The sequence below is a fragment of the Tamandua tetradactyla genome, chromosome 1, assembly GCF_023851605.1.
Source record: "Tamandua tetradactyla isolate mTamTet1 chromosome 1, mTamTet1.pri, whole genome shotgun sequence".
Lineage (NCBI taxonomy): Eukaryota > Metazoa > Chordata > Mammalia > Pilosa > Myrmecophagidae > Tamandua > Tamandua tetradactyla.
The window spans coordinates 35,482,803-35,510,284 of NC_135327.1; the positions used below are offsets into that span (position 1 = coordinate 35,482,803).

General features: G+C 40.1%; 1 protein-coding gene across 1 annotated transcript in view; it reads right to left on the reverse strand.

The window, feature by feature from the left end:
• SYNDIG1 (synapse differentiation inducing 1) overlaps nt 1–27,482 on the reverse strand; it is a 196,305-nt gene that overhangs the window by 23,221 nt on the left and 145,602 nt on the right. The window lies entirely within an intron of this gene.

Here is a 27,482-nt window from a genome sequence, read left to right on the forward strand (position 1 = left end):
TTGATGACATAATAGGGGAAAACTTCCCAACCCTCATAAAGGACATAAATATACAAGTCAAAGAAGCCCGACAAACTCCAAAGAGAATAAATCCAAATAGGACTTCCCCAAGGCACATACTAATCAGTCTGTTAAATGTTAAAGAGAAGCAGAAAACTCTGAAATTGGCAAGAGAAAAACAATCAACTACATACAAAGGAAACCACCTAGGTTTCCTAGGCTCATTTTAGAGTACTCAACTAGCACCATAGAGGCGAAAAGGCAGTAATATGATATATTTAAGATCCTGGAAGAGAAAGATTTCCAGTCAAGAATTCTGTACCCAGCCAGTTGTCCAAAACTGAGGGAGAGGGTAGTGCAATGGTGGCTCAGTGGCAGAATTCTCACCTGCTGTGCCAGAGACCTGGGTTGGATTCCCAGAGTCTGCCCATGCCAAAAAAACAAAAACAAACAAAAAAAAACAAAGCAAAACAAAAAGTGAGGGAGAGATTAAAGTTTTCACAGACAAACAAGAATTTGTCAACAAAAGATCAGCTCTATAAGAAATACTAAAAGGAGTTCTGATGGCTGAAAGAAAAAGACAGGAGAGGGATGTCTGGAGGAGGGCACAGAATTAAAGAGTAGCTGTAAAGGTAATTTAAAGGAAAAAAGAGAAAGAGGGAAAAGAATATATAGAGCTGAGAAAACAAAAAAGATAAGATGGTGGATTCAAGAAACACTTTTCAATAACAATTTTGAATGTTAATGGACTAAACTTACCAATTAAAAGATACAAATTGGCAGAATGGATTAAGAAATACAATCCAGGTATATGCTGCTTACAAGAGACTCATCTTAGACACAAGGATACCAATAGATTGAAAGTGAAAGGATGGAAAAAGATTTTCCATGCAAATTGTAACCAAAAGAAAGCAAGAGTAGCTATCCTAATATCAGACAACATAGACTTTAAATGTAAAGACATTATAAGAGACAAAGAAGGGGAAACTCTATACTAATTAAAGTGTCAATTCACCAAGAAGATGTAACAATCATAAATGTTTATGCTCCCAATCAAGGAGCTCCAAAGTACATGAGACAGAAACCGGCAAAACTGAAGGCAGCAATAGATGCTTCAACAGTAATAATAGAAGACTTCAATACACCACTATCCTCTATAGATAGAACAACCAGACAGAAGATGAACAAGGAAGCAAAAAAGTCAAGTAACTTGATAAATGAATTAGACCTCACAGACATACATAGGTCATTGCACCCCTAAACACAAGGATTTACATTCTTCTCTAGTGCTCATGGAACATTTTCCAGGATAGATCATATGATAGATCATTTATTAAACAGGTCTTTATAAATTTAAAAACACTGAAATTATTCACAGCACTTTCTCTGATCACAATGGGATGAAGCTGAATCTCAATAACCACCAAAGAACGAGAACATTCACAAATATATGGAGATTAAATTACACACTCTTAAACAACCAGTGGGTCAAAGATGAAATTGCTAGAGAAATCAGTAGCTTTCTGGAGATGAATGAAAATGAGAATACAACTTCTCAGAACTTATGGGATGTGGCAAAGGCTGTGCTGAGAGGGAAATTTATTGCCCTAAATCCCTATATTAAAAAACAAGAAAGAGCAAAAATCGAGGATCAATAGCACACCTGGAGGAACTTGAGAAAAAACAGCAAACTAACCCCAAAGCAAATAGAAGAAGAGAAATAACAATGAATAATAGAAAGAACAATAGAACAATAAAAAGTCTCAATTAAACCATAAGTTGGTTCCTTGAGAAAATCAATAAAACTGATGGGCCACCAGCAAGACTGACAAAGAAAAAAAGAGAGAGGATGCAAATAAACAAAATCAGACAATGAGAAGGGGTACATAACCACAGACCTGCATGGAATAAAAGAAATGATAAAAGGATACTATGAACAACTATATGCCAACAAACCAGACAACTTAGATGAAATGGACAAATTCCTGAAAACACACAAACAAGCTACACTGACTCAGGAAGAAATAGAAGATCTCAACAAATCAATCACAAGTAAAAAGATTCAATCAGTCATCAAAAATCTTCTTACAAAAAAAAGCCAAGATCCAGATAGCTTCACAGAGGAATTTTATCAAATATTCCAAAAAGAACTAATACCAATCCTGCTCAAACTTTTCCAAAAAATTAAGGAAAAAGGAACTCTACCTAACTCGTTTTTTGAAGTTAATATGATCTTAATACTAAAACTGGGTAAAGATGCTATAAGAAAGGAAAACTACAGCCCAATCTCCCCAGTGAACATAGATGCAAAAATCTTCAACAAAATATTGGCAAAATCGAATCCAACAACATGTTAAAAGAATTATACACCACAATCAAGTTGGGTTTATACTAGGAATGCAAGGATGGCTCAACACAAGAAAATCAACTAATGTAATAAAGGATATTAACAAATTGAAAAGGAAAAATTGATGATGAAAAAGCATTTGACAAAATTCAACATTCTTTTCTGATAAAAACACTCCCAAAGATAGGAATCAAAGGTAACTACCTCAATATGATAAACGGAATATATGAAAAGCTGATAGCTAGCATCGTACTCAATGGGGAGAGACTGAAAACTTTCATCCTAAGACTGGGAATGAGGCGAGTATGCTCACTGTCACCACTATTATTCATCATTATGGTAAAAGTTCTAGTTAAAGAAATCAGTGAGGAAAAAGAAATGAAAAGCATCCAAATTGGAAAGGAAAAAGTAAAACTCTCATTATTTGCAGATGACATGATACTGTACATGGAAGATTCTGAGAAATCTACAGTAAAGTTACTTGAGCTAATAAACAAATTCAGCAAGGTGGTGGGATATAAAATTAATTTTCAAAAATCAGTAAAATTTCTATACAGAAGCAATGACCTAGCTGAGGAGTCAGTTAAGGAAAAAATTCCATTCAAAATAGCAACTAAATGAATCAAGTACTTAGGAATGAACTTAATTAGGAATATAAAGGACTTGTACACAGAAAAATACATAATACTGCTAAAAGTAATCAAAGAAGATCTAAATAGGTGGAGAGATAGTCCCTGCTCATGGATAGAAAGGTTAAATATAGTGAAGAGGTCAATTCTCCCCCAAACTGATCTACAGATTCAACACAGCACCAATCAAAATTCCAACAACCTACTTTGAAGATTTGGAAAAACTACGTACCAAATTCATCTGGAAGGGAAAGAGACCTTGAATAGCTAAAAACATCCTAAAAAAGAAGAATGAAGAGGGAGGATTAACACTTCTTGACTTTAAAACCTATTATAAAGCCACAGTGGTCAAAACAGCATGGTACTGGCACAAAGATTCCATTGACCAATTGGAATTGAATTGAGTTTGCAGAAATAGACCACCAAATCTACAGTCAACTGATTTTTGACAAAATCCCCAAATTCTCTGAACTAGGACAAAATAGTTTTTTCAAAATTGGGCATGGAAGAACTGGATATCAATAACCACAAGAATGAAAGAGGGCCCTATCTTATACCCTACACAAAAATTAACTCAAAGTGGATCAAACACCTACATATAAGAACTAGCACCTTAAGGTTTCTAGAAGAAAATGTAGGGAAACATCTTCAAGACCTAGTAATAGGAGGTAGCTTCCTAAACTTTATATCTAAAGCACAAGCAACAAAAGGAAAAACAGATAAATGGAAACTCCTCAAAACCAAATGCTTCTGCACCTCAAAAGACTGACAAAAACATGAAGAGGCAACCAACTCAATGGGAGAAAATATTTGCAAATCACATACCGGGCAAAGGTTTGATTTCCTGTATATACAAAGAAATCATACAACTCAACAACAAAAGAACAAACAGCCCAATTATAAAATGGGCTAAAGATATGAATAGGCATTTTTCTGAAAAGCAAATACCGATGGCTCAAAAGCACATGAACAGATGCTCATTTTTCAGTGGCTATAAGGGAAATGTAGATCAAGACTATAATGAGATACCGCCTCACAATTATAAGAATGGCTGCTATTAAACAAACAGGAAACTATAAATGTTGGAGAGGATATGGAGAAACTGGGACGCTTATGCACTGCTGCTGGGAATGTATAATGGTGCAGCCACTATGGAAGACTGTTTGGCAGTTTATTAGGAAACTAAATATCGAGTTATCCTCTCACCCAGCATATACACAGAAGAGCTGAAAGCAATGACCTTAACAGACATTTGCACACTGATGTTCATGGCAGCATTTTTCACAATCACCAAAAGATGGAAACAAACCAAATGCCCATCAACAGACCTGGGGATTAACAAAATGTTGTATATGCATATGATGGAATATTATGTATCAGTAAGACAAAATGATGTCCTGAAGCACATGACAATATGGATGATCCTTGAGGACAATGCTGAGTGAAATAAGCCAGACACAAAAGGATAGGTACTGTATGATTCGACTTTTAAGACTAGCATAAGGATTTAATCAGAGGCTTACAATACAGAATATAGGGGGCTTAGAGATACATAGAAGCTAGAGATGGGTGAACCGTTAACTAATGAGGTTGAAATCCAATGTTAGGGAATAGATAGAAGTGAAGGTGGTTCTCTAGTGGGTCTATAACTAATATTACCATATTGAAGATGAACAAGATTGAAAAGGGTTTTATAGACCTACGTGTCCCACTGATTAATACCAGAAATATGAATTAGTTCTTGCAAGAATTACTTCAAAGATATGATTTGTGTACAAAGAGTATTTACATCCAGGGTACAGGTGGAAAACTGTTATTGCATGTTATGCGCTGTATTCAAAAGGAAACTATCAGCAGCACCACAGCAACAGCAGCAGTAAATAATGGGGGGAGCGACAAGAGTTAAAAGGTTTAGATTTCCTATTTGATGAGAGTATGTTTATTGGTTTTCTTTCTTTTGGGAATAATGAAAAGATCTAAAATTGAGAATATTGATGGGCTGTGGTCTTTGGGTCCTATACATGATGTCTGTTGAAAGCAGGTGGCTAGAGGATGCACTGACTGAGTAGATTGGCCAATGGTATACTCTTGTGAATGAAGGTGTTGTTACTATGAAAAGGAACAAAGTTGCGAGGCATGCAACAATGTGAATAACATGTGGGATATTTGGTGAGGCAAAATAAGCCAGGAACAAAGGAACAACAATGATATGGTCACCTTTAGAAAATGCTTATAAGAAAACAGGGGCCTAAACTGTAAGCTTTTAGAGCAGGCACATTAAGTACAGAGTGGTGATTATTATTCTTGGATTTCAAGAGGCTGTTTTATATATATGTATATAAATATATATTTATATATTTATATAATCTGATTATTTAGAGATAAGGACGAAGCCGATCAGGTCGGGGTTAAAGTGATTCAGAACACAGAGGTAAGGAAGACAGTGTCTATATTTTAGAACCATACGTATTCTTTGGGACCAAAGGAAGAGAGGTTTATTTGGCCTGGAACTGAAATTTTCTGTAGCGCATAACTTAACCTATCTTTATAGATAATTTGAACAATTGTAACACAGGGAACCCAGAATAAGAAAGAGGTCCTTTAATCCTGTATAGATTATTGTAATGCCTGAATACATCCTATAGTGTATTAAGCAGATAATCAAAAAGTATTGGCAAAGTCCCTTGAGGGACGGGAGAAAGATTATGGAACTATTAAACCTCACCATCAGGGAATCCCCTGATACTATGTCAAATCTTAGGGGCACCCAAATCAATAGGTCATGCCCTCGATCCTGAGGATTACTTTTGTGAAGAAGTAGATAAGTTTAGCTTACCTATAGGCATGGCTAAGAGTTACTTCTGGAGGACTCCTTTTGTTGCTCAGATGTGGCCTCACTCTCTCTAAGCCCAACACTGCAAGTGAGATCATTGCCCTCTCTCTACATGGGACATGACATCCAGGGGTGAAAGCCTCCCTGGAGACATGAAAGATGACTCCAGGGATGAATCCAGCCTTGGAACCATGGGATCAACAATTATATCCTGACCAAAAAGGGGGAAAAGAAATGTAACTAATAAAGTATCAGTGGCAGAGAGAGTTCAAGTAGAGTTGAGAGGTTACTCTGGAGGTTGCTCTTATGCAAGCTTCAGTTAGACCTTGCTACCTATTATAACCTGCAAAACCCCACCCAGGACCATTTCAGCCAATCTGAAAGAACACCTAGGGCAATATATAAGAGTCTACAAGGGTTCCATGCACTAGAGTAACTTTCCAGAAATCTACAACCTCCAGATGGGTCCCTGGTCCAGAAAAGTCCTGAAACCTAGAGGGCCCAGCCTCTCCAGAACATCAGATAGTTCCATCTCCCCACCCCATATTAATGACAGACACATCCAATATGAAAAATTTAGAATGGCCATAGTCCAAACACTACTAAAGAGAGGGATGGAAAGATTAAAGTTGGTGGTTGAGTTATATAGTGAAGACAAGATTTAACAAATGAATATGAATGCTGAATCATTAAACTGATACCTCTTTTAGTCTCCAGTATCTTAGAGCAGCTAGAACTGAAAACCTAAAATTGTGGAATTGTAACCCATGTCAAACTCTGAAATATGTTCTACAACTAATTGTGGTGCTGTGCTTTGAAATTCATTACTTTTTTGTTATATATGTTATTTCTCACAAAAAAAGAAGGAAAAAAGTCCATTGTGATGCTAAAAAAAATATTTAAGTCTTCTAGCCTCCTATATCCTGGAGCAGCTAGAAGGAAAAAAATCTGAAAGGATCATATATTAGCCCATGACAAACACTGGGATCTGTCCTGTAAACTACTTGTTGAAGAGTGCTTTGAAAGCTTTTGCTTTTTTTTATTTCTGTGCTTTGTATATATGTTATACTATACAATAAAAAAGTAAAAAACAAACAAAAAAACCTTACCAAGCCTATATTTCTAAGAGATAAATAAAAATTTAAATCCCTGCCATTAAGTAACATAAAGTATCTAAAATCATGAATAAAACATTGATGAAGTCATGGGAGGGCCTATTGGAATACACAGTGTGACAAAATAATCCAATTTATCACAATGTATGAAGCAACCTCATTGAAGATATGGGGGGAAGGTGCTGACCTAAGTAACTTTCTAAATGAGTCAAGTATGTAAGACTAAAAGCAAAAAGAACTAGTTGATAAAGTTGTTCCCCACAGGGATATGGATTAACAATTCTAACACCACTATGCATTTATGCTGGAACTGAACAATTAAGTAAATGGATAGCAGATAGTTGGAGCCAGGTTTCTCACTGATGGAGTGGGAGGTTATAAACAAATAAGGGGAGAAGGTTAGAATGATACATGAAGTAAAGAATTGTAGGTAGAGACATCAATGTAAACTCACGTTGAGCTTAATATAGATACAGATGGATACATAGAGAAGTAATTACACATAGGGAACTATTTCTACATATAGAAATAACAGCACATGCAATTATGCATGTATATTTCCTAGCTCTGTCCACTTAGAAAGCCTAGAATCAATGACCCAGACCTTGGTTTCTAATATTATTCTCTAATAAAAGAAACCAGGGCTCCATGGGGAAATGGCTGGTTCTAGGGCTGAGTCAGGGACTATCCAAGATGAGCCTCAAGCATCATGTTGTGTCAGAAAATAAGGTAGTGCTCAAAATATAAAAGGATGGGCGCCTGTGAAAAGGGCACAGGCATCAATCTCAGAAAGCTTCCAGTGGACAGAGCAACAAAATAAACAATGTAGCACTGAAGTATAAACTAAAGTATAAAATGAATACCTGAGTCAAAACTGATATAAATAAGTGATTGGATAAATAAATGAATGGGAGAAAATAGACAAATCCACCATATGCATGAACTTCAAATAATTTATGTAGATACTCTGCCCTCATGGAGGTAAAGCTTAACTCCCCTCCCCTTCGGTGTGGGCTGATCAGACTTCTTTCCAAACAGTGCAGTATGTAAAAAATAGATAACGTTACTGTGGAAAAACCTGAAAAACACTACCTCAGCCAGATGATCAAACTTAACATCAGCTGTGACATCATGATGATACTATGTACGCTTGATATGATGAGAATGACACTTTACCTCCGTGGGTTTCCTCCCTGTTTTGGTTTCCTGGCTGCTAAAATAAATACCATCCAATGGGTTGCCATAACAAATGGAATTTATTGGCTTACAGCTTCAGAGTCCAGAAGGCTCGCTTCCTCCCAGGATTGGTATCTTCTGGCTGACCAGCAATCTTTGGGGTTCCTTGGTTTTTCTGTAATAAGGCAATGACACGGCAATGCCTTCTTTCTTTTCCATATTTTCTTCACTTCCAACTTCTGGCTACTCCTCATGGCTCTCTCTCTCTGTGGCCTTCTCTATAAGGCTTCCGGTAATAGGATTAAGACCCATCCTGGTTCAGCTGGCCTCACCTTAACTGAAAGCAACCTCATAAAAAGGTGCCACTTACAATGGGTTCACACTCCCAAGAACACATCATGATAAAGAGCATGTTTTCTCTGGGGTACATAACTTCAAACCACCACAGTCCCCCAGAGTCCATAAGCCTAACCATGAGAAAAAAATCAGACAAATTACAACTGAGGGACATTCTAAAAAATGGCTGACATTATTATTCAAAAGGGTCAAGGCCATCAAAACCAAGGGAAGACCTTGCAGTGAAGAGGAACCTAAGAAGACACAATGACAAAGTATAACGGATGGCCTCCTGGGACACAAAAAGGATATTAGGCAATAACTAAGGACATTTAAATAAAATATTGACTCTAGTGATAATAATATAACAATATTCATTCATTACTTGTGACAACTAATTGTTGTGACAACTGTTTCATCCCAATGTAAGATGTTTACAACAAGGGAGGGTGAGGGATATATCTGCAACTTTTCTTTAAATGTAAAGTTGTTCTAAAATATAAAATTTATTCAAAATCGTCATGTGAAGGGATGGAACAGGGTAAGAAACTGGCAGAGATGACTTGATGTGCTACTGTCTCTGGAGCTTGGAGCATGAGGTGAGAGGCACAAATTTAAGAAATGTAGACCAGGCTCAAATCCAACAGTGGCATGGACCACTGCACGCAACTCCTCTGTTACTTACTTTCTCAAAGTATCTGATTTTATTTTTATCCCTAAATCAGAGTTATCCTCCCTATCTAGCTGGTTGTTACAAAACATAATGTTTTGTTGCTCTATATTCAATACCATAGCAAGCTCTGTTTGTTGTAACTCATTTCCTTTTTTTCACAGCACCACGAAGTATGCCCCATTATTTATACTATTGTCCCCCAACATTGGATTATGAAAATTTCAAACATAAAAGTTAAAGGAACCTACAATTTGGTTTACCATTATCATGTTGCTGTATTTGTGATGTCAGGTATCTATCCATCTATCCAACTCTCTATCCATCTATCAATTCATCTTTTCTTAAAATGCATTTCAGAGTAAGTTGCTAGACCTGTTAGCATGTGAATCCATGAGTGCAAAAATGTGGAATTAGGGTTCAGTCTTGGAATTTACTAAGACCCCATGGTTGGTGGAGCTTCTGATTCCTAAACTGTAACAGGTGCTCACTAAAGAAAACTGCTGTCATCATTCTCATTCTCTAGGGAAATGTCCACGGCTTTCCTGGGAATGAGAAGGAAGACATTTAAGATTTTAAGGGCTAGGATAGAAGACCAAGGCTTTCTCTTTAAATATCAATTGGGGTTAATGAAAAATTCTTAAGAACAAGCCTTGGGAACTGCAAGCCATGTTGGTGTGTGCAGTCTGTGGACGGAGACAGATGCCACATGGCTGGGGGTGCTAGTCTGGAATATTGCCCTCTAATGGGTGTAGCAGTGGTTTCGGACCAATAAAAGTCTGTTGGGATTCCAGGCTGCAGGTCCTCTATGGAGTTTGTAGGTCTACCCCATGTTATCTCAGAATAGCTCCCTAAATCTTGAATTTGTTTTCATGCACAAACTTTCTAAAGTTTGTTCTATTATGGATGAAATGTTAGTCTTTTTATCTAGTCTGAAATATCCTCTCTCTAGTCCTTTTCAAAGGAAAACTGATTACATAATAAAACGTAACATATTTATTTAAAAAAATCTTCCCATAACATGGCCACTGGATAACGATGAACTCTATTATTTTAATTGCCTTAAGAAAAGCTTGCTTCAAAAGCAATGAGAGTGAAAACAAGCAAAAAAATGCACAAAAATGCAAAAATAAAGTGTCATTTATTAGATTCCAAAGTCAGGGAAAATCTAAGTGCTTTAAAATGAGAATAGTTAAATAATCATGTTATTTCCATATGAAGAGCTATTAGTTAGCCACAACTATGCTTACACAGCACTGCTAATTACATGATAAATGCTCATAATATAGGATACAAAAAGGTAAGTTTAAAAATTTATAAAACTGAATCTTACTTATATATAGAATAGTGCATGAGGAAAAAAATGACGAAAGAGAATAGGCTAAACTCTGAAATGTGCTGTTTCTAAAGTTTTTCCTTTCCCTGTTTTTTCATAGTTTTACATACTGTGTCCAAAATCTCAATGGCAGTGACCAGACCAGAAAGAAAATGTACTAATACTGCATAGCGCCATTTTGTCCCTTGTCAGACCCATGACTCAATCGAAGCATGCACAGCCTGGGAGGTGTGAGTTCCCTCACTGCTCCAATAAGGATGCCAAAGCCCTGTGAGATGACATGATTTCTGAGCACTGGAAAGGCTGGGGTCCTTTAGGAACTCCAGGCTTTATTCTCTGAGTGTTGGTGTGTGGGATAATGTGCCCTGATCTTAGTGTTTGGGCTTTAACCCACAGTGGCTGGGACTGCCTGTCCACATGTCTGTCCTGCAGACTGATGGACGGTCACTGTCAAATACGAACATCCTGTGGACGTCAGAGCTGGAGGCCATACACCAGCTGGTTTGCCCTCTTTGGGAATGAGGTTTCCTCGTTGGACTAACTTAGAGTCACTCCCCCAGAACCTTCCTCAATACTTCACACCCCCTGCAAAATTCTCCCCTACCATATCTCTCCATGAGAGAGATGCATTTTTTGCTGTATCTATACTGTCTTCCCATGTCTCCACATCTCAGCCTGTCTCTAAAGCTGTGTGTGATGGTTCCATGAGTGGTGGCATCATCCAGCCTTGCCACGGGAACTTGCTCCTTGTGCACCTCTGCCTCTGCAAGCCCCCTCAGAAGTTATTATCCTCCAGTGAAGTCTGCTGCACTGACCCACCTGCTTCCAACAGAGGAGGTGGAGGACAGCAAAGCTGCCCCATGTCCTTGGCTCTGAGTCACTGCAACTCAAGGCCTGAGACCACCTTTGCCACCACTGGGCTGCTTCTGGGATGATTTCATAATTGATGTCATGGAAATCTCAATAACTTGAATGTTTCCAACTGCATCAGTCAGGTAGTTGAAAAAGAACTGACAGGATATACAGAAAGAGATTTATTATAGGAATTGGTTCACACTACTCTGGGGGATTGGCAATTCCAGATTTCATTACACAGACAGCAAGTTGGGAACTCAATGAAGGTGAAGTTGAATCTTGAGGAGAAGCTGGCTGGTTGAAGTGGAGATAGAAATTCTTCTTTCTGACTGCTGAAATCCTCAGTTCTCCGTTTAAGGCCTCCAACTGATTGGATAAGTATACTCCTCTCATTGTCCAAGGCATTCTCCTTTGTTGATAGTAGATGCAATCAATTGACTAGTGATTTGAATGCATCTGTGAAATACCCTCACATTAACAATCAGACCAGTGACTGCTTGACCAAATAATTGGACACCATAACCTAGCTAAGTTGACACGTGGAATTAACCCTCACACCAACCTATCCCCAAAGAACCTCTATTACTTGTGGAACACGACCATGGCAGATTAAAGGCAGAGTTAGAACACACAGGGAAGTGTGTTTCCTCTATGCACTTGGAAAAGAAGTGATGGTATCACCTCAGGATAAGAATCATGGAGAAACTTTCATGTCTCAGTTGGGAGCTCTGATTTTGCATCTATTATCATTTTTTATCTTGGTAACTATCATCCCTATTTGTTGGCTTGTTTTGGTAGCTATCACATCTAGAGACAGGTATCCAGTAGCACATGTTGCTATTCTTAATATATTTGCATGCTTGTCAGTTATCATCCCTTCTTTTAAAAATCAAATTCCATACCCACAGCAGACAGATGAGGGCCAATGAGCACAACTTCTTCACTCTTAGTGGTCATACCTGGCAGTGTGTTCCTGGCCTGTGAGGCAGGCGATGGCTCTGCAGCTTCCAGAAACCTTCTTCAGATGGCGCTCCTGGGTGGTTCTCCTCAACCCCTAGGGTCCATCTTTGTCACCTTTTAAATACTCCTCCTCCCAAAGAGGGACAGTGGTGTGCCTCTCAAGTACATCGCTGTCATGGTAAAGCAAGATCCCTGGCAACCCAAAGGCAATTCTTTCCCACTTCTGTGTTATGTGAGGTGAAGCAAGCTAGGTTGACCTTCCAAAGCTCAAAAGGAACTCTCCCCTTACAGTCCATCTCCTCTGGGTGCCTGCTTTAGATTTCCACAAGAGTTCATTGTCCAGCTTCATGACTTAGTGTGATGTTAGCCCTGTGCTTCAGACACTGTGAGCCATGAATCCCTCTCAGCTGTCCTGGCCCCTTTTTCAGCCCAAGTCAAGGGCAGAGCGTATTTCACAGTGTTTTCCCCTCTGCTTACATCCCCCCAGAGGGTTCTTGAGGGTGCAGACTCATTGCTGGAGCACTTTGTCCTGGTCTATGTCTTAGTTTTTTATCATCTGTGTCCTTCTGTCCATGGTGTGTTCCCTCAAGGTGGTGGGTGAATATGTCAGCAGGCGATGCATGCATAGCATTAGATGCTGGGCCTTTGGATGAGGCCAGCTGGGAAGCATCTCTTCTGTTCTTTGTTTCTGGAACATTTGTCTTCTCCTTTTCCTTATTTGAAATTTAGAACTCAAATGCCTTGATATGTGTCACATCACAGGATATCAGCATTTGAGAAGGCTCTCCACAGGGCAGGAGGCCAGTGGATCCACAGTATGCTGGCACTTTTCAGGTCAGCAAGAAAAGGATCCTATGACCAGGTGGGATCTCTGAACTGAGACTCATATTTGCAGGCCTACCTTTCCCATTTCTCCAGTACCATTGCTTTTCACAGAGGAGAGGTTGTTAAAGGTGAAGAGGAGGGGGGAGAGGGATTCATGGAAAATATGCTTTAGACAGACGAGATCACCATGTGGATGGTGCCCCATGTATTTTGTTGCTTCCACTTCATGCACTTGTCTGCTCAGTATGGACATGGTACCTGCCCTGTGTATAGGGGGATGTGGTGGAGCTCAGCCAGATCCCCTCTCCAAGGCTAAGCACCCTCCCACCCCCCGCTGCTTGAGCCAAGGACTGTGGAAGGCCACAAGTGCCCACTTACGGTGCCCTATCTGGGAACCACTGGACCCAGGTCACCTTGCTCCCTGCAGCCAATGACTGGCTGAGGCAGAGGTAATGACCCCAGCTTGGGAGAAGCCTCAGGAAGGTGTAGGACTGGTCGAGGTTTAATTGCATCTATGATTTCCTGCTGGATTCTGGAGCCCAATCTAGGTTTATTTATATACTCAGTATATGTTTGCTCTTTAAAGAGTTTAAAATCACTTTCTAAACAGGTATGGATGAAAAGTACTTATCTATGAAAATGGAAGTATCTTATATGCATCCTAGTCTTATATGCCAGTAAACATTGTATATAAACTTTTATCAAAAAGTGCACTTGGTTTGTGCAGTGTTTGTAGTCTCCTCCCTCTCCCAAATTCCCAGACAAATGGCACATGTCCAGCCAGGGGAGGGCACCTGAATACATTATGATCATTTTTACATGAATTATTTCATAGGTGGTTAAAAAAACAAGCATCTCCTCACCCCAGCTATATAAGCCAACTAAGAAACTTCAAGCGTGTCATGAAATATTGTCAGGAAAACACTGAGATGCAGAGAGCGTGTCTAATCACATCCCATTTAAAAATTAAACATGATGGGACACCGACCCCAGTAGGTGTGCACAGACCCATGTGGGCACTGGTGCATGCGTGTAAATGTCTGAGTAGGGAGGGACCATGGGGGTGGTTCTGGGTGGTTAACAAAATTACCAGGTGGAGGCAAAAAGTAGGGGAGGGGGTTCCAGGCACAGCACAGAGGGGAGAAAAAATCACACTAAAAACATTAAAAAGCACATGTGAATGACTGCATTTGTGCAACTGTGCAAAGCAATGTGTGTTTTGTATTGCATATATGTAAAAAGAAAGAAAACAAGGTTTTTAAAAATGTACTCCTTACGTTGGCTTCGTCATCCTGATGAGCCCCCAATTCGGAAAACAAAACCTTTCACAGGGGGCCATGGGAACTGGGGGTGGGCAGAGACCAGTGCAGCCTGCAGGGCATGTCCTCCTTACCCATCAGAGCCTTCCACCAGCCTCTGTAACACTCATTGTCCATTCTTCAGCATCTTTGGTACGAGTTGTAACAGCCCAATAAAAACATAGATATGAAATAGCATTTATAAAGGAAATAATAAAAATAGCAAACAGCATATGCAAAGTTGTTGAACATCATAGAAACCAATAAAATGCAAATTGAAAAGCAAGTAGTAAGTATGTCTATTTTATTTGTCAGGTGAAAATTGAACACTGAGCCCAGATGGGGAAGATAAGCTGTCACAGTTTGAAAACTGGTACAGACGTTTGGAGGACAATTTGGTAATATTTAACTAAACTTAAATGTGCACAATCTTTGATTCCCTGGAATGACTCTTCTGAGTATACCAGTGAAAGGAAGTTTATTTCATCACTCTTTATAATTGTGAAAAATTGCAAGCAACTTATAAGTCCATTTTTAAGGTAACAATAATTAGACTGTTGCACATTCATACTGTATATGCTACAAAACCATTAAAATATTGATGCTAATCTTTACCACTAATATCAGAAGTGTTTAGATTATGAGTGAAAGCAAGTTGCAAAGCATTTAGAACCCCTTTTATTTGTAAATCAAAACTGCATGCATGCTGTTCATAAAAGCATGGTAAATGGTGGTCCCCTTGGAGGAATACTTGAGCAAGGCACATGGAGAAGGAGATTCACTTTATATCCTTCCTTTGTCCTTTCTCCTTCTCCTACTTCTTGTTTACTATGGTCATGTATTACTTTCGTAATTTAAAAAGACTATGGATGAATACATAGAAACGTTTGCCTATGTCCTTCACTGAAAGTTAAAGAATGAGGATGCTGGTAAACTTGAAGTGTAGGGGAGTGGAGCCCCGATGACGACACAGAGCAGAGACACCTCCTACAGGGTGCCGTGCACCTGGCCTCCTCACACACAGCCCTCAGCAAACCTGGACTGTGGCCTACATGGACACTGGGGCTTATAAGGAATGTGGACTTAGGTTAAGTAGGCATCAATCAGACCAGTAGTCTCAGACTTGAGCGTACATGAGAAGCCCGAAAGTTTTTGATTCAGAGCGACTGGGATGGGGTCCAAGCATTTGCTGTCTCAGAAGTTCCTGGGTGTTGCTGCTGCTGTGGCTGGTCCTTAGAACCACCACTGCACTCAGTAAGAGAAAAGCCTTATGGTCACTTGGCAATTTCATGTAGGGTGATAAACTAGAATTAACCGGGGGCCAATTTGAAGTTTCTCAACAAAGTGATCTGGGCGCTTCATCTCCGTGGAGTAGTAACTCCCTGATGGTGTATACTGATGCACGTTTATTTCTGCATTCTCCTCTGAGCCAGCCCCACGTTGGGTGATGGGGACTCTGTTTGGGTCAGCTCCTCACATTCATGGGCCTGGCTCGCATCCCCCCTGTCTCTTACCAGCCTTTGTTTGCCAAATGCAGAAGTGGAGGCAAATGGATCCTGCTCAAAGCCTCACCAGCAACCTACGTGGTGATGTTTAAGGCACTTTTTCCCTATACTTTTAGGCAATTTATTATACTAGAAAGGAAAAAGTAACACCATTTGTTTTTTTTCTGTATAACTAATAAAGTTGCCAGGATTTATTTTTTCATCCCCTGGTCCAATACATTCTGAGTTCCAGTTGTGCATCAACAATGTAGGTAGGTAGCTGGGATACCAGCACAGGTAAAGCCCAATCCCAACCACTGGAAACCCACCTGTGGGAAATCAGAGAACCACACTGCCATGTGATCAGGGCTACAAGAGAGGGGTGGGTACACCACTATGGAAGCAGGAGGCAGGGGCACCCAATTCCCACGGGCCAGGGAGGCTGGGAAGGTTTCCAGTGGGAGTTGTCATCTGGGTTGTGTCCCAGCATTCCCAGATGAGCAGCTGGGCGACAAGGGAGAGAAGGTATTTCAGAAAAGGGAGCAGCACGTGAGAGAACCTGGAGGCAGGGAAGGGTGACTGAGCAGAGGAGCTGTGATGATAGGTTTCTGTATACCCATGCTCGAGTATGGCCACACGTGGGAGTTAGGATTGAGGTGCAAAGGGAATGTGGCATCTGATCTTGGGGAGGAAGACGGGTACACATCGGGGCAGTCATGGTGGGTTCGTAGACGAGGACATTTACGATTTCATCATCTACACAAACCAGTCAGTAAGGACACTCTGGTCCTGGAAGTAAATTGTGACCAGAGGGAGAGGATTTCCAGGCTTATCTCCTCTCCGAATATTTATAATGGCATTGAGTTTGCCAAAGGCCACCAAACCACGTATGTTCGCAATGAACAAAATCTATCCTTCTGATTTTCCCAGGGGGCAGGGATCAGAGAGATTGTGAAGATCCACTGCAAACAGTTGGGAAAATTTACTTTGTGCTGTGAAGGTAACTTTATTAACCAAAGAGCAAACAAAAAGCCTTATTAAATCTCTGGCAATTAAATCTTCAAAAAATACCATAGCTTCTTTCATGTTTCATTTGGGCATCCCACAAATTTATTCCAGAATGGAGAAAAGCAATTTGTGAAAGTCTGTCTCTAGAAATGCACACGGTCTCCCTTTCCCCTCGTAACATCCCAATTGTTTACTTCCTCTTTCCCTTAAGCCCTCACTGAATATCTTAACAAAAGTGCAGCTTTCTGCTCACTTTTCCAGCTCACCAGCAAGTGGCCAAGGTGTCATATTGTTACTAGGACTCCCTACGAAGAACAAGAGGAGAGGGGCTTTGTGTCCATTTCAATAAAACCTCATGGAAATGGCACCCTGGATTCTCCTGCTGTAGCAGTTGTCTGCTGGTTTCCACTGGTGTTATAATTAAAACAGGTACTAAATCCATGTGACAGAAAAGGTTTTAAATGATCGGATTTAAAGGAACGGCCACCACACCCAACTCCAGCAGAATAGGTTTGGAGCATGAAGGCTCCTCTGTTCTCATCTGAGGACAGGGCAGCAGATAAGACCACAAGGATGTGCACAGGTGGACAAAGCTGCCATTCTCGAGGATCCTTTCCTGGTAGGATAACTATCAGAAATCTGAGCTCTCATTGAAATGTTGGTTTTTGGTTTTAGAAGCCATCAACACTGAAAGTCTGCTGTTAAAAAGATAACAATAATAATGTCAGCAGGCAGTGGAGTTCTGAAATAGAGAAAGTTTTTTTATTACAACGCCTCAAGGGGTTGAATACAGGCTGGCTTTGTAGGAAATAGTCTTGCATATGATTCACTAAGAGAATTGGTGCAGGCAAGAGGCATGATTAGTCCTTTGCAATCTTTACAAAGTGTCTATTCATGTCCAGTGAGACCCCAAATGTCCTCTAATGTACCAGGTGTCCTTCCCAATATACTCCTTCTAAATCAGTAATGTTCCTCCTTATCTGAATGCAAATGCTTCAGGTTTCTTTCAAAATACAAGTTTGGGTGCAGCCGACCCAGAACAAGCGTTGTTGAATTTAAAGTTGACCTTGGATCCATGGCCAACAGTGTCATTTCTGGATTGGACAATGCGGCCCTCATCTCTGCAGGTATGTGTGGCTCCGGTGGACAAGGTCTCGGGGCTTCGCACACATCAAGCTTGCCCCCCATGTCCTCCACCAACCATGCTCCTTCACACCCATCCATGGCAAAATCAACTCTAGACCAGCCCACAGTTGAATGAGCCATCCCAGGTGGGCTGTGGAGGATGTCGCCTGACTGGATGGCTGGCAAGTCATGGTTTTCAACCTTGTCTGGGCATGCAGTTCTGCCTGATCTCTAATTGCCCCAAATTTCTATCTGAAGCCACCTACACTAGTCTCTTCCTTGATTTTCCTGACCTCCCCCATACGTGGCACAGAAAATCGGGAGCTGTGTTTAATTCTCAGCATTGCTCTGTGACAGCAATATCCTGAGGATGACTCTACTGACATCCTGCTCCCCATTCCTAGAGCTCCTTGATTAAACAACCTTCTTCTTTGTTCCTTCTCAGCAGCCAAGCTACATATTCCTCCAGACCTCAGTCAACACTGGATCAGGCTGCTTCTAGAAGATTCTACTAAAATTTACCCCTTGTGCAACTGCTAAATTCTGATTCCCTCAGTTTTTGCTTTATGTAATTTGATACCATGTTGCAACTTGAATGCTGCTCAATAAATCAGTGTGTCTTTATTCAGTGCTCTTTGTCTCTTTTCAGGACTTTTGCCTTTAATTCTCTTTTCCTGATATTAACCTCGCTGCAGTTTGTTGCTTCTGAATTATCCACTTCCTAGAACTCAAGGGTTCTTCCAGGACAAGTGGACTTTATACCAGGGGCAGCTCAAGGTGGTCACCAAGTAGCTAAGGGACAAAGGCAAACCAGTCATGAAGATGAGGCGTGGGGGCTTCAGAACCAGGATTTCAGGGGTGTGGGCGGATCCTGCTGTCCTGGAGACCAAGGGACTTGGGTCCACCTGAACAACATGACCTGGGCAGTAGACAGATCTTCATTTGCAGGACTCTTTAGATCAAGTTTCTGGCTGTTTGCCTCTTCTCCTAGGTGGTTTCCAATTTGGGGCTATGATGAATAAAGCTGCTGAGAACTTTATATAGGGTTTATTTGGGTTCCGCATGGGTTCATTTTGGGCAAATATTTAGGTCCAAAATGGCTGGGCCACTGGGCAGATAAGTTCTTACTTTTATAAGAAAATCACAGACTGTTATCCAAAGTGGTTGCATCCCTTTACATCCTACCAGCAGTGTGTGGGGAGCCCCAGTTCCCCACACCCTCACCAACACCTGGTGTCTGCATTTTAACATTAGCCATTCGGGTGGGCGTGGTGGCATCTCCTCATGACAAAAGATGACAAACACTCTTTTTCTTATGCTTGTTGGTCATTCAACTATCTTCTGTTGCAAATATAACTATGCAGGTCTTTTGCATACTTTTAATTGGCTTGTTTATCTTTTTATTATTGAATCACTGGAATTTCTCATTTATTTTCCACATGACAGTTTTATAGAGGCATCGTCATCACCACCAGCATCTCCCAATTTTCAGGTGAGTTAAATGAGGCTTGGACAGGTGAAGCACCTCCTGGGCAATCACCCAGCACGCGATCCATGCAGCACTGGGCTTGGCGCCTGGCTCCTGCCTCCTGCCTGTTCTGCCTGCCTCCCAGCATGGACATCCTCTAGGCACAGTTGTGTGGCTGGCAAAGAGGGGAGAGGCACACGACTCCCCAGGATCACTAAAGATGTTCCATCGTCTGGGTTGGTTGCTGGCTCTATTTCAGGATCCAGAGTTGCCTGCCTCTCTTGCTGTCATTGCCACTTCCCTAGGGACAGTGCTTTGAAACGACTTTACAAAACTTGCATTATATTGACTTTTCCTTGCTGACATGATGCTGGGCCATTACTGTATATTTAGCTTTGCAAGTTGCTTTCAGTTTGGTGCCTCAGTGTGTTATAGATAGGCAAAAAGGACCCCAAACCATCTGGGTTGCTACAACAAAGCATGGTGAGGAGAACTCTGGGCTTTCTTTCTTTGGCATATTTATATGGTGTTGATACTGCACAGTTCTTGAACACTGGACTGGCTCGCATGCATGTCAGTGCCTTGTATCTGTGGGCTTTGCTTTTGCTTCCGTTTATTTTCTCCCTCCCTCCGACTCACCTCCCTCTCTCCATTCCTCCCCTCTCCCCCCTCTCTCCTTTCTTCTTCCTGTTTTTCCATCTCTCTCTGTCTCTGTCTTCCTCTTTGGCATACTGTTATTTTAAACATTCCCTTCACTGTTTGAAAAACCCTGCTGTCACAGGCTTCTTTTCTGATTCTCTTGCCTGAGAGCTTCTTTGTGAGATCTTTCTTAATCCCAGAACACTCTGTCTAGGACGTCCCACCAAGCAAAGGGCAGGGGCCATTGGGGGAGTTTGGAGCAACATGTTCCTTGCTGTTGAGATGATTTTTGGCCTTTAGTGGGGAGCAAACATGTATGTGTACGTGGCAAAGCGTCCTCTCCGGAACCTGCCTCCGCAGTGGATCTGGGCTCAGCACTAGTGTGCAGCTGGTCAGAGCTGTTTTCTCTTACCCACCTGTTCTATGCACAGCATCTGAGTACCTGCTTCCTTCTCCACTCCCCCCCCCCCCCCCCGCCCCGCCACACAGCTTACACACCTTTCCATTCTCCCTGAGACTAAGACGGTTGATACCTTCTACCCCCTGGAGTCCTGCTCTGTGGTTGTAATATATATTTTTTAAATGTGAGTACCACTGTAGTTTTCTGAGGGTTGCCAAAGTTTCCTTATCAACTAGCCAGGAGCTATATTTGTAAAGAAAGTGCTATTTTAACCTCCCTTCAGTATGTGTGGTGGTTCTATTGCAAGCAGAACGTTGGCTTTCAGTCAACTTGAGTCCAGCTCCCATGGGTGCACTCTCCTGCTGTCCTAGCTCCCTGGAAATGAATACCAAGGTAGAGCAGAATAGATGCTGGTGGTAGAAATACTCTGGCTACATGGCCTTGGGCAAGTCCCTGACTTCACCCGCTCTCAGGTTCTTCCCACATATGACGGGCTTGCTTAACTCAGGGGCTCTCGTGAGCTAGCTGTGTAGCAATAAGCTTAAAGGAGCATCTCCAAGGTACAGGGCCATGACCACCCTCCACAAGAGACACATGTCGCTGAGATCATTATCATCTCTGCCTTTCAGGGTTCAGATCTGGAAATCCATAGGGGGATTCTGAAGAATGTACACATGGGCTCCACTTCCCTTATCCGTCTTGAGAAGGGTGAAGGCTGGATTTGTTTTTCACTTTCTATTCTGGAATGATTAAGGTAAGGCTCGGGATTCAGCTTCAGATAGACAGGACAGAGACAGATAGAGGTGATTTAGATGCAATGAAAGCGATCTAAGGCAAGTAGCACATGCCCCCTGACACCTTCTGAAATATTCTTTCATGAGGACGGTGAATTGGGCACAGTTGGATGTTCCTTCCCATGAGTTTCCACTGGCACTGCTGCCTCTCACTCCTAAGTTTTCATTAGGTTGGGAGAAGAAAATATGAAGGCAGTGAAATCTCAAGTTCTAGAATATGATCACTTGGAGGAATGCATTGCGCATTCACATGACCTTTCTTAGAGTGGAAATCCTATTGAGGTCCAGGTGACTCCATTCCAGCAAGAATGGCCTTTCTTCACTTTGAAATCACTTCACTTTCTTTGCTGTAAAGCAGCAAACCCTTGAGAGAGGCAAACCAAGTTGATGACCTACACATGGGTAAGCAAATATGCAGGGGAGGAGCAGTTGGACGGGATGGGTTAACTGGAAAGCTGAGAACTGAGTAAGGAAAGGCATTCCAGAATTTCACGTTGTGGGAGCAACCAGAGTTAGCTTCCAAAAAGGCTCAACTTAATGCCGTTAGTTCTTGATCAGTCCCAGAAACCTCTTGAACTGCCTTCTGGTAGCTGGTGCTGATTCTGCTCCCTTCTCTTCCCAGAGAGTTTTTGCATAAAGTATGGGACTGAGCATGCTAAGGATGGTCTGGAGAGTTAGATTATGGTGAATTTTGCTGACAGTTTGGACTTCCTTTGCTCATTTTCTTCACTGGTAGCCGGGGACCACTCTGTTTTCATCGAACGGCTTTAAGTACAGATGATCATGAATTTAACATCCCCATTGTACACCCATGACATGAATAAAAGTTAAATGTACTGCCACAGTTGAGTGTACTTACTCTTCAATTTTTTTTATCACCACCCTGGCTCTGCAGGTCCCTGATTATATCTATGGCAAGAAACTGAACATTTTATTCTACAATGCCATATTTATAGACAGCATCCAGAGGGAGTCTTGCTGAAAGGATGATGTTGCAGAGTGCCAAAGAGGTTCCCTTCCTTTAAGGATGGTGTCACCTCTGTATGCAATGTGACAATGATCTTGAAGAATCCAACACAGGCTCCCAAAAGTGTTCTCTTTTAGTTTGGTAGCAAAGAATTTTGCTATTGTTGTTGACATTTGATTGTTTCCCACTAAAGCTGGGGGTAAAAGTAGTGTGAACAAAAGTCACTGGAACCAGGGAAAGCTTCCTGTTTCTTAGCGACCAAAAAATACACTGAGAGGAAGTCTTCTTAAGTGTTAGAAAAACCACCATTTTGCTCAAGGCACAATCAGAATGTGGAGGCACCAGACAGCAGCGTTCTCAATTCGGTTGCACATTAGAATTACAGGGCGAGGTGGGGGGTGGCTTTTAAAAACCTGAGTGTCCAGACCCCACACTAAATTATTAAATAAAAATCTCTAGGAGGGGGGCTGTAGATATTTTTTTAAGTTTTCCAGGCAACTCCAATGTGCAGCCAGGGCTGAGAATCCTTGCTCTGACAGAAACAGGGCAATTCAGATTTAGCAAGTTATGTTTTTCAAGGAATTTTTGTCCATTTTATCTAAGTTATAGAATTTATGGGCATAGTTACACACAGTATTTCCTAACTATTTTTTAATGTCTGTAGGATTGGTAGTGATGACCCCTTTTTCATACCTGAAAATGGTCATCTGTGTCACCTTTCTATTTTTCTTGGCTAGCCTGGCTAAGGGCTTATCAATTTTACTGATCTTTTCAAAAAACAGGCTTTTACTGAGATGGTACAATCTAGAAATGCCTAGAATGTATAATGATAGTGACTAAATGTACAAATTTAAAAATGTTTTTGCATGAGGAAGAACAAAGGAATGTTATTACTGCAGGGTGTTGAAAATAGATGGTAATTAATATTTTAAAATTTTAACTTATATATGAGACTAAAGCGAAAAATGTTTATTTGGTACAAAATTTATATTTTGATTAGTGCATTTGCTAATATAACTTATGTGGACAGCTTAACTGAACACCATAAGTACATGGAATCTTGAGTAGGGCATAAGATTTTGTATGTTTGTCCAGAGTGATGCCCCGATAAATCCCAGAGTGCTTTGAACAGTGAGTAAAAAAGTATTTGCAAAGTCGCCTTGGGGGAATGGTGAGAAAGGGAGAAAATTCAACTTTCCCAAGTGGAGAATTCTTGATATTCTCACAAGCAGTGGGGAAAACCAAAGCAATAGGGTGGGCCCCCAATCTTGAGGTTTGTTCATATGAAACTTAACCCCACAAAGGATAGGTTAAGCCTACTTAAAATTAGGCCTAACAGTCAACCCCAAGAGAACCTCTTTTATTGCTCAGATGTGGCCGCTCTCTCCAGCCAACACAAAACAAGCAAACTCACCGCCTTCCCCTTGTCTACATGGGACATGACTCCCAGGGGTGTGGACCTTCCTGGCAATGTGGGACAGAGATCCTAGAATGAGTTCAGACTCAGCATTAAGGGGTTGAGAAAACCTTCTTGACCAAAAGGGGAAAGAGTGAAATGAGACAAAATAAAGTGTCAATGGCTGAGAGCCTTTAAACAGAGTCGAGAGTTTATCCTGGAGGTTATTCTTATGCATTAAATAGATATCACCTTGTTAGTCAAGATGTAATGGAGAGGCTGGAGGGAACTGCCTGAAAATGTAGAGGTGTGTTCCAGTAGCCATGTTTCTTGAAGATGATTGTACAATGATATAGCTTTCACAATGTGACTGTGTGATTGTGAAAACCTTGTGTCTGGTGCTCCTTTTATCTACCTTATCGACAGACAAGTAAAACATACTGAATAAAAATAAATAATAGGGGGAACAAAGGTTAAAATAAATTTAGTAGATTGAAATGCTAGTGATCAATGAAAGGGAGGGGTAAGAGGTACGGTTTATGTTAATTTTTTTCTGTTTTCTTTTTATTTCTTTTTATGAATTGATGCAAATGTTCTAAGAAATGATCATGATGATGAGTATGCAACTATGTGATGATATTGTGAATTAATGATTATATATGTAGAATGGAATGATCATATGTTCAGAAAGTTTTTGTTTGTTTGTTGTTATATTTAAAAAAAATTCATAAAAAAAGAAAGAAAAAACAGGCTTTTGGTTATGCTGCTTTTCTCTATTGTTTTCCTCTTTTCAATGATACTGATTTTTTCTCTAATTTTAATTATTTCATTCCATATGCTTGCTTCAGTTTTAATTTTCTCTTACTTCTCTATTTTCCTAAGGTGGAAGCTTAGGCTTTTGATTTTAGACTTTTCTTTTTTACTAATATACACATTTTAATGCTATAAATTTCCCTCTAAGAACTGCTTTAGCTACATCCCACAAATTTGGTGGTGTATTTTTATTTTCATTTAGCTCAAAATATATCTTAATTTCCATTGAGGCTTATTTTTTGAACCATGAGCTATTTAGAAGTGTATTATTTTATTTCCAAATATTTGGGAAAATTCCAGCATCTTTCTATTATTGCTTTCTAGTTTAATTCTATTGTGCTCTAGAATGTACTTTGTATTTTTTCTAGTCTGACATTTATTAAGATGTACTTTGTATGTTGTTTATTCTGTTACGTTTATTAAGGTGTGTTTTATGGCCCAGAAGATGGTCTCTCTCAGAGTGTTTCAGGTGCACTTGAGAAGAATATGTACTATGCTGTTGTCTGATGGAGTGTTTTTTAAATGCCAATTAGGAACAGTTAGTTCATAGTGCTATTCAGATCATCTATATCTTTACTGACAGTTCTGTCTGCTTGCTCTGTTAATTACTGACAAAGGGGTAATTATGTCTTCAACTGTAATTGTGTCTAATTGTCCTTTCGGTTCTATCAGGTTTTGTCTCATATTTTGATGCTCTGTTGTTAGGTGCATTTATGTTTAAGTTTCTTACATCTTCTTGGATAATTAATCCCCTTATCATAATGAAATGCCCCTCATTATCCCTGATAGTCTTCATTGTTCTGAAGCCTACTTTATCTGAATTAATTTGTTATCCCAGCTTTCTTTGAATTAGTGTTGGTATGATATATCTTTCTCTACACCTTTTCTTTAAATCTAAGTCTTCATATGTAAAGCATACTTTTTCTAAACAGCATATAGATTCATCTCATTTTTTATCCAGTCTAACAATCTCTGTCTTTTAACTGCTGTTAGACTATTCACATTTATGGTGTCTATTGATATGGTTGGATTTATATCTACAATCTTTGTAACTGTTTCACATTCATTGAATTTTCTCTTTGTTTTATTTTCTCCCTCTTTTCAGCCTTCTTTTTTGTTGTTGTTGTTGTTGTTTTGTTTTTGTTTTTGTTTTGCATGGGCAGGCAGTGGGAATCAGACCTGGGTCTCTGGCATGGCAGGCAAGAATTCTGCCACTGAGTCACTGTCACTCTTGCCCAGCCTTCTTTGGTTTTAATTGAACTTTTTATATTATTCCATTTTCTCTCTTCTCTATTAGAATACCAATTATATATTTTTTTAGTTTTTAGTGTTGCTTTAGGGATTGCAATGCACATTTTAAACTCAACTAAGTCCATCTACAAATAATGCTATCACTTCAGATGAAGTGTAACTTCTATAGATAACAGAGATTTAAATATTTTGGGGTCCTTATATAATTATAATAATGTATAAGAATTATACAATTTGCTTTCAATCCCATGTGACAACATTGTCATGATTTCACTTTCGCTTATGCCGTAATCATGCAACATACTGCCACTATTGCTTTAAACACACTTATCTTTTAGATCAATTAAGAATAAGAAAAATAAAATAGTGTATTTCATCTTTATTCCTTTTCTGACAGTCTTCCTTTCTTTATGTAGATCCAAACTCCTGACCGACATCATTTTCCTTCTGCCTGGAGAACTTCTTTAATATTTCTTGTAGGAAAGTTCTGCTGACAATGACGTTTCTGTTTTTGTTTGTCTGGGGCAGTCTGTTAATTCTCCTTGATTTTTAAAAGATATTTTCTCTGGATATACAATTTTAGGATGGCTGTCTAAAATCTAATTTAAAAATTATTTCAATGTTTTAAAGATTTCATTTAACTGCCTTCTTGGTTGCATGGTTTCTGGTTGAGTACTGTGCTGTAATTTTTATCCTTGCTCCTCTGTAGGTAAGGTGTTCTTTCTCTTTGGTAAACTTAAGGATTTTGGTTTTCTGCACTCTGAACATAATACGTCTACGTGCTTTTTTGTTTTTGCTTTTTTAAAGATTCTGCCCAGTGGTCTCTGAGCTTCTCAGAAAAAGAGATTTGGTGTGTTGGTAATATTAGAAAGTTTCTCAGCCATTATTTCTTCAAATATTTCATCTGTTTCTTCTTCTGGTATTCTGACTATGCATAGGTTGTACCATCTGACATTTTCCCACACTTCCTGGATGTTTTGTTTTCTTTCTCTCCTTGTGCTTCGTTTGGGTAATTCTCTCTTTTCAAGTTCAAGGGCTCTTTCATGAGCTTCAGCAACTCTACCGATGAGCCCATCAAAAGCACCCTTTATTTTTATTACCAGGTGTTTATTTCTAGAATTTCTTTCTTATAGTTTCCACTGCTGACATTACCTGTTTGTTGCTACATCTTTTCCATTGGTACCTTTAACATATTGACCATAGGAGTTTTAAATTCTCTGTCTGATAATTCCAACAGCTGAGTCATATCTAAGTCTGGTTTTGATGATTACTTTGTATCTTCAATTTTTTTATTGACATTTGGCATGACTTGTTATAGCCAGGCATGTGTTATCAGGCAGTAGATACAGAGGTAAATAGGCCTTCAGTGTGAAGATATGTGTTAATCTGGCCAAGAGTTGGAAAATGTTTGGTGTTTGCTGGAACTATAGATACCAGAGATTTCAAATAATTTTGGGGTCCTTATTTTTGCTTTCTTTCTTGGTTTTGGGGATTCCCAGTGGACTGCTTGCAAGGAAGCTGTCTCCCAGCTCTCCTAGCCGAAATTCAGTTATTACATTAGAGGCTTATTTACATGTTGGTTGGGTGTGGGGCGGGTGTACTCTCTGATCTAATCAAGTTTCATTCTTTGCGGTGCGCAGTGGGCCTGGGTTGCACTCCAGAAGAGGGTATAAACTTCACATCTATTTCTTCTCCTGCTCCAGGATAGAGTTTTTCTCCTCCTGTCCCCTAGTCTATCCCTTCCCTGGCTGCGGTAT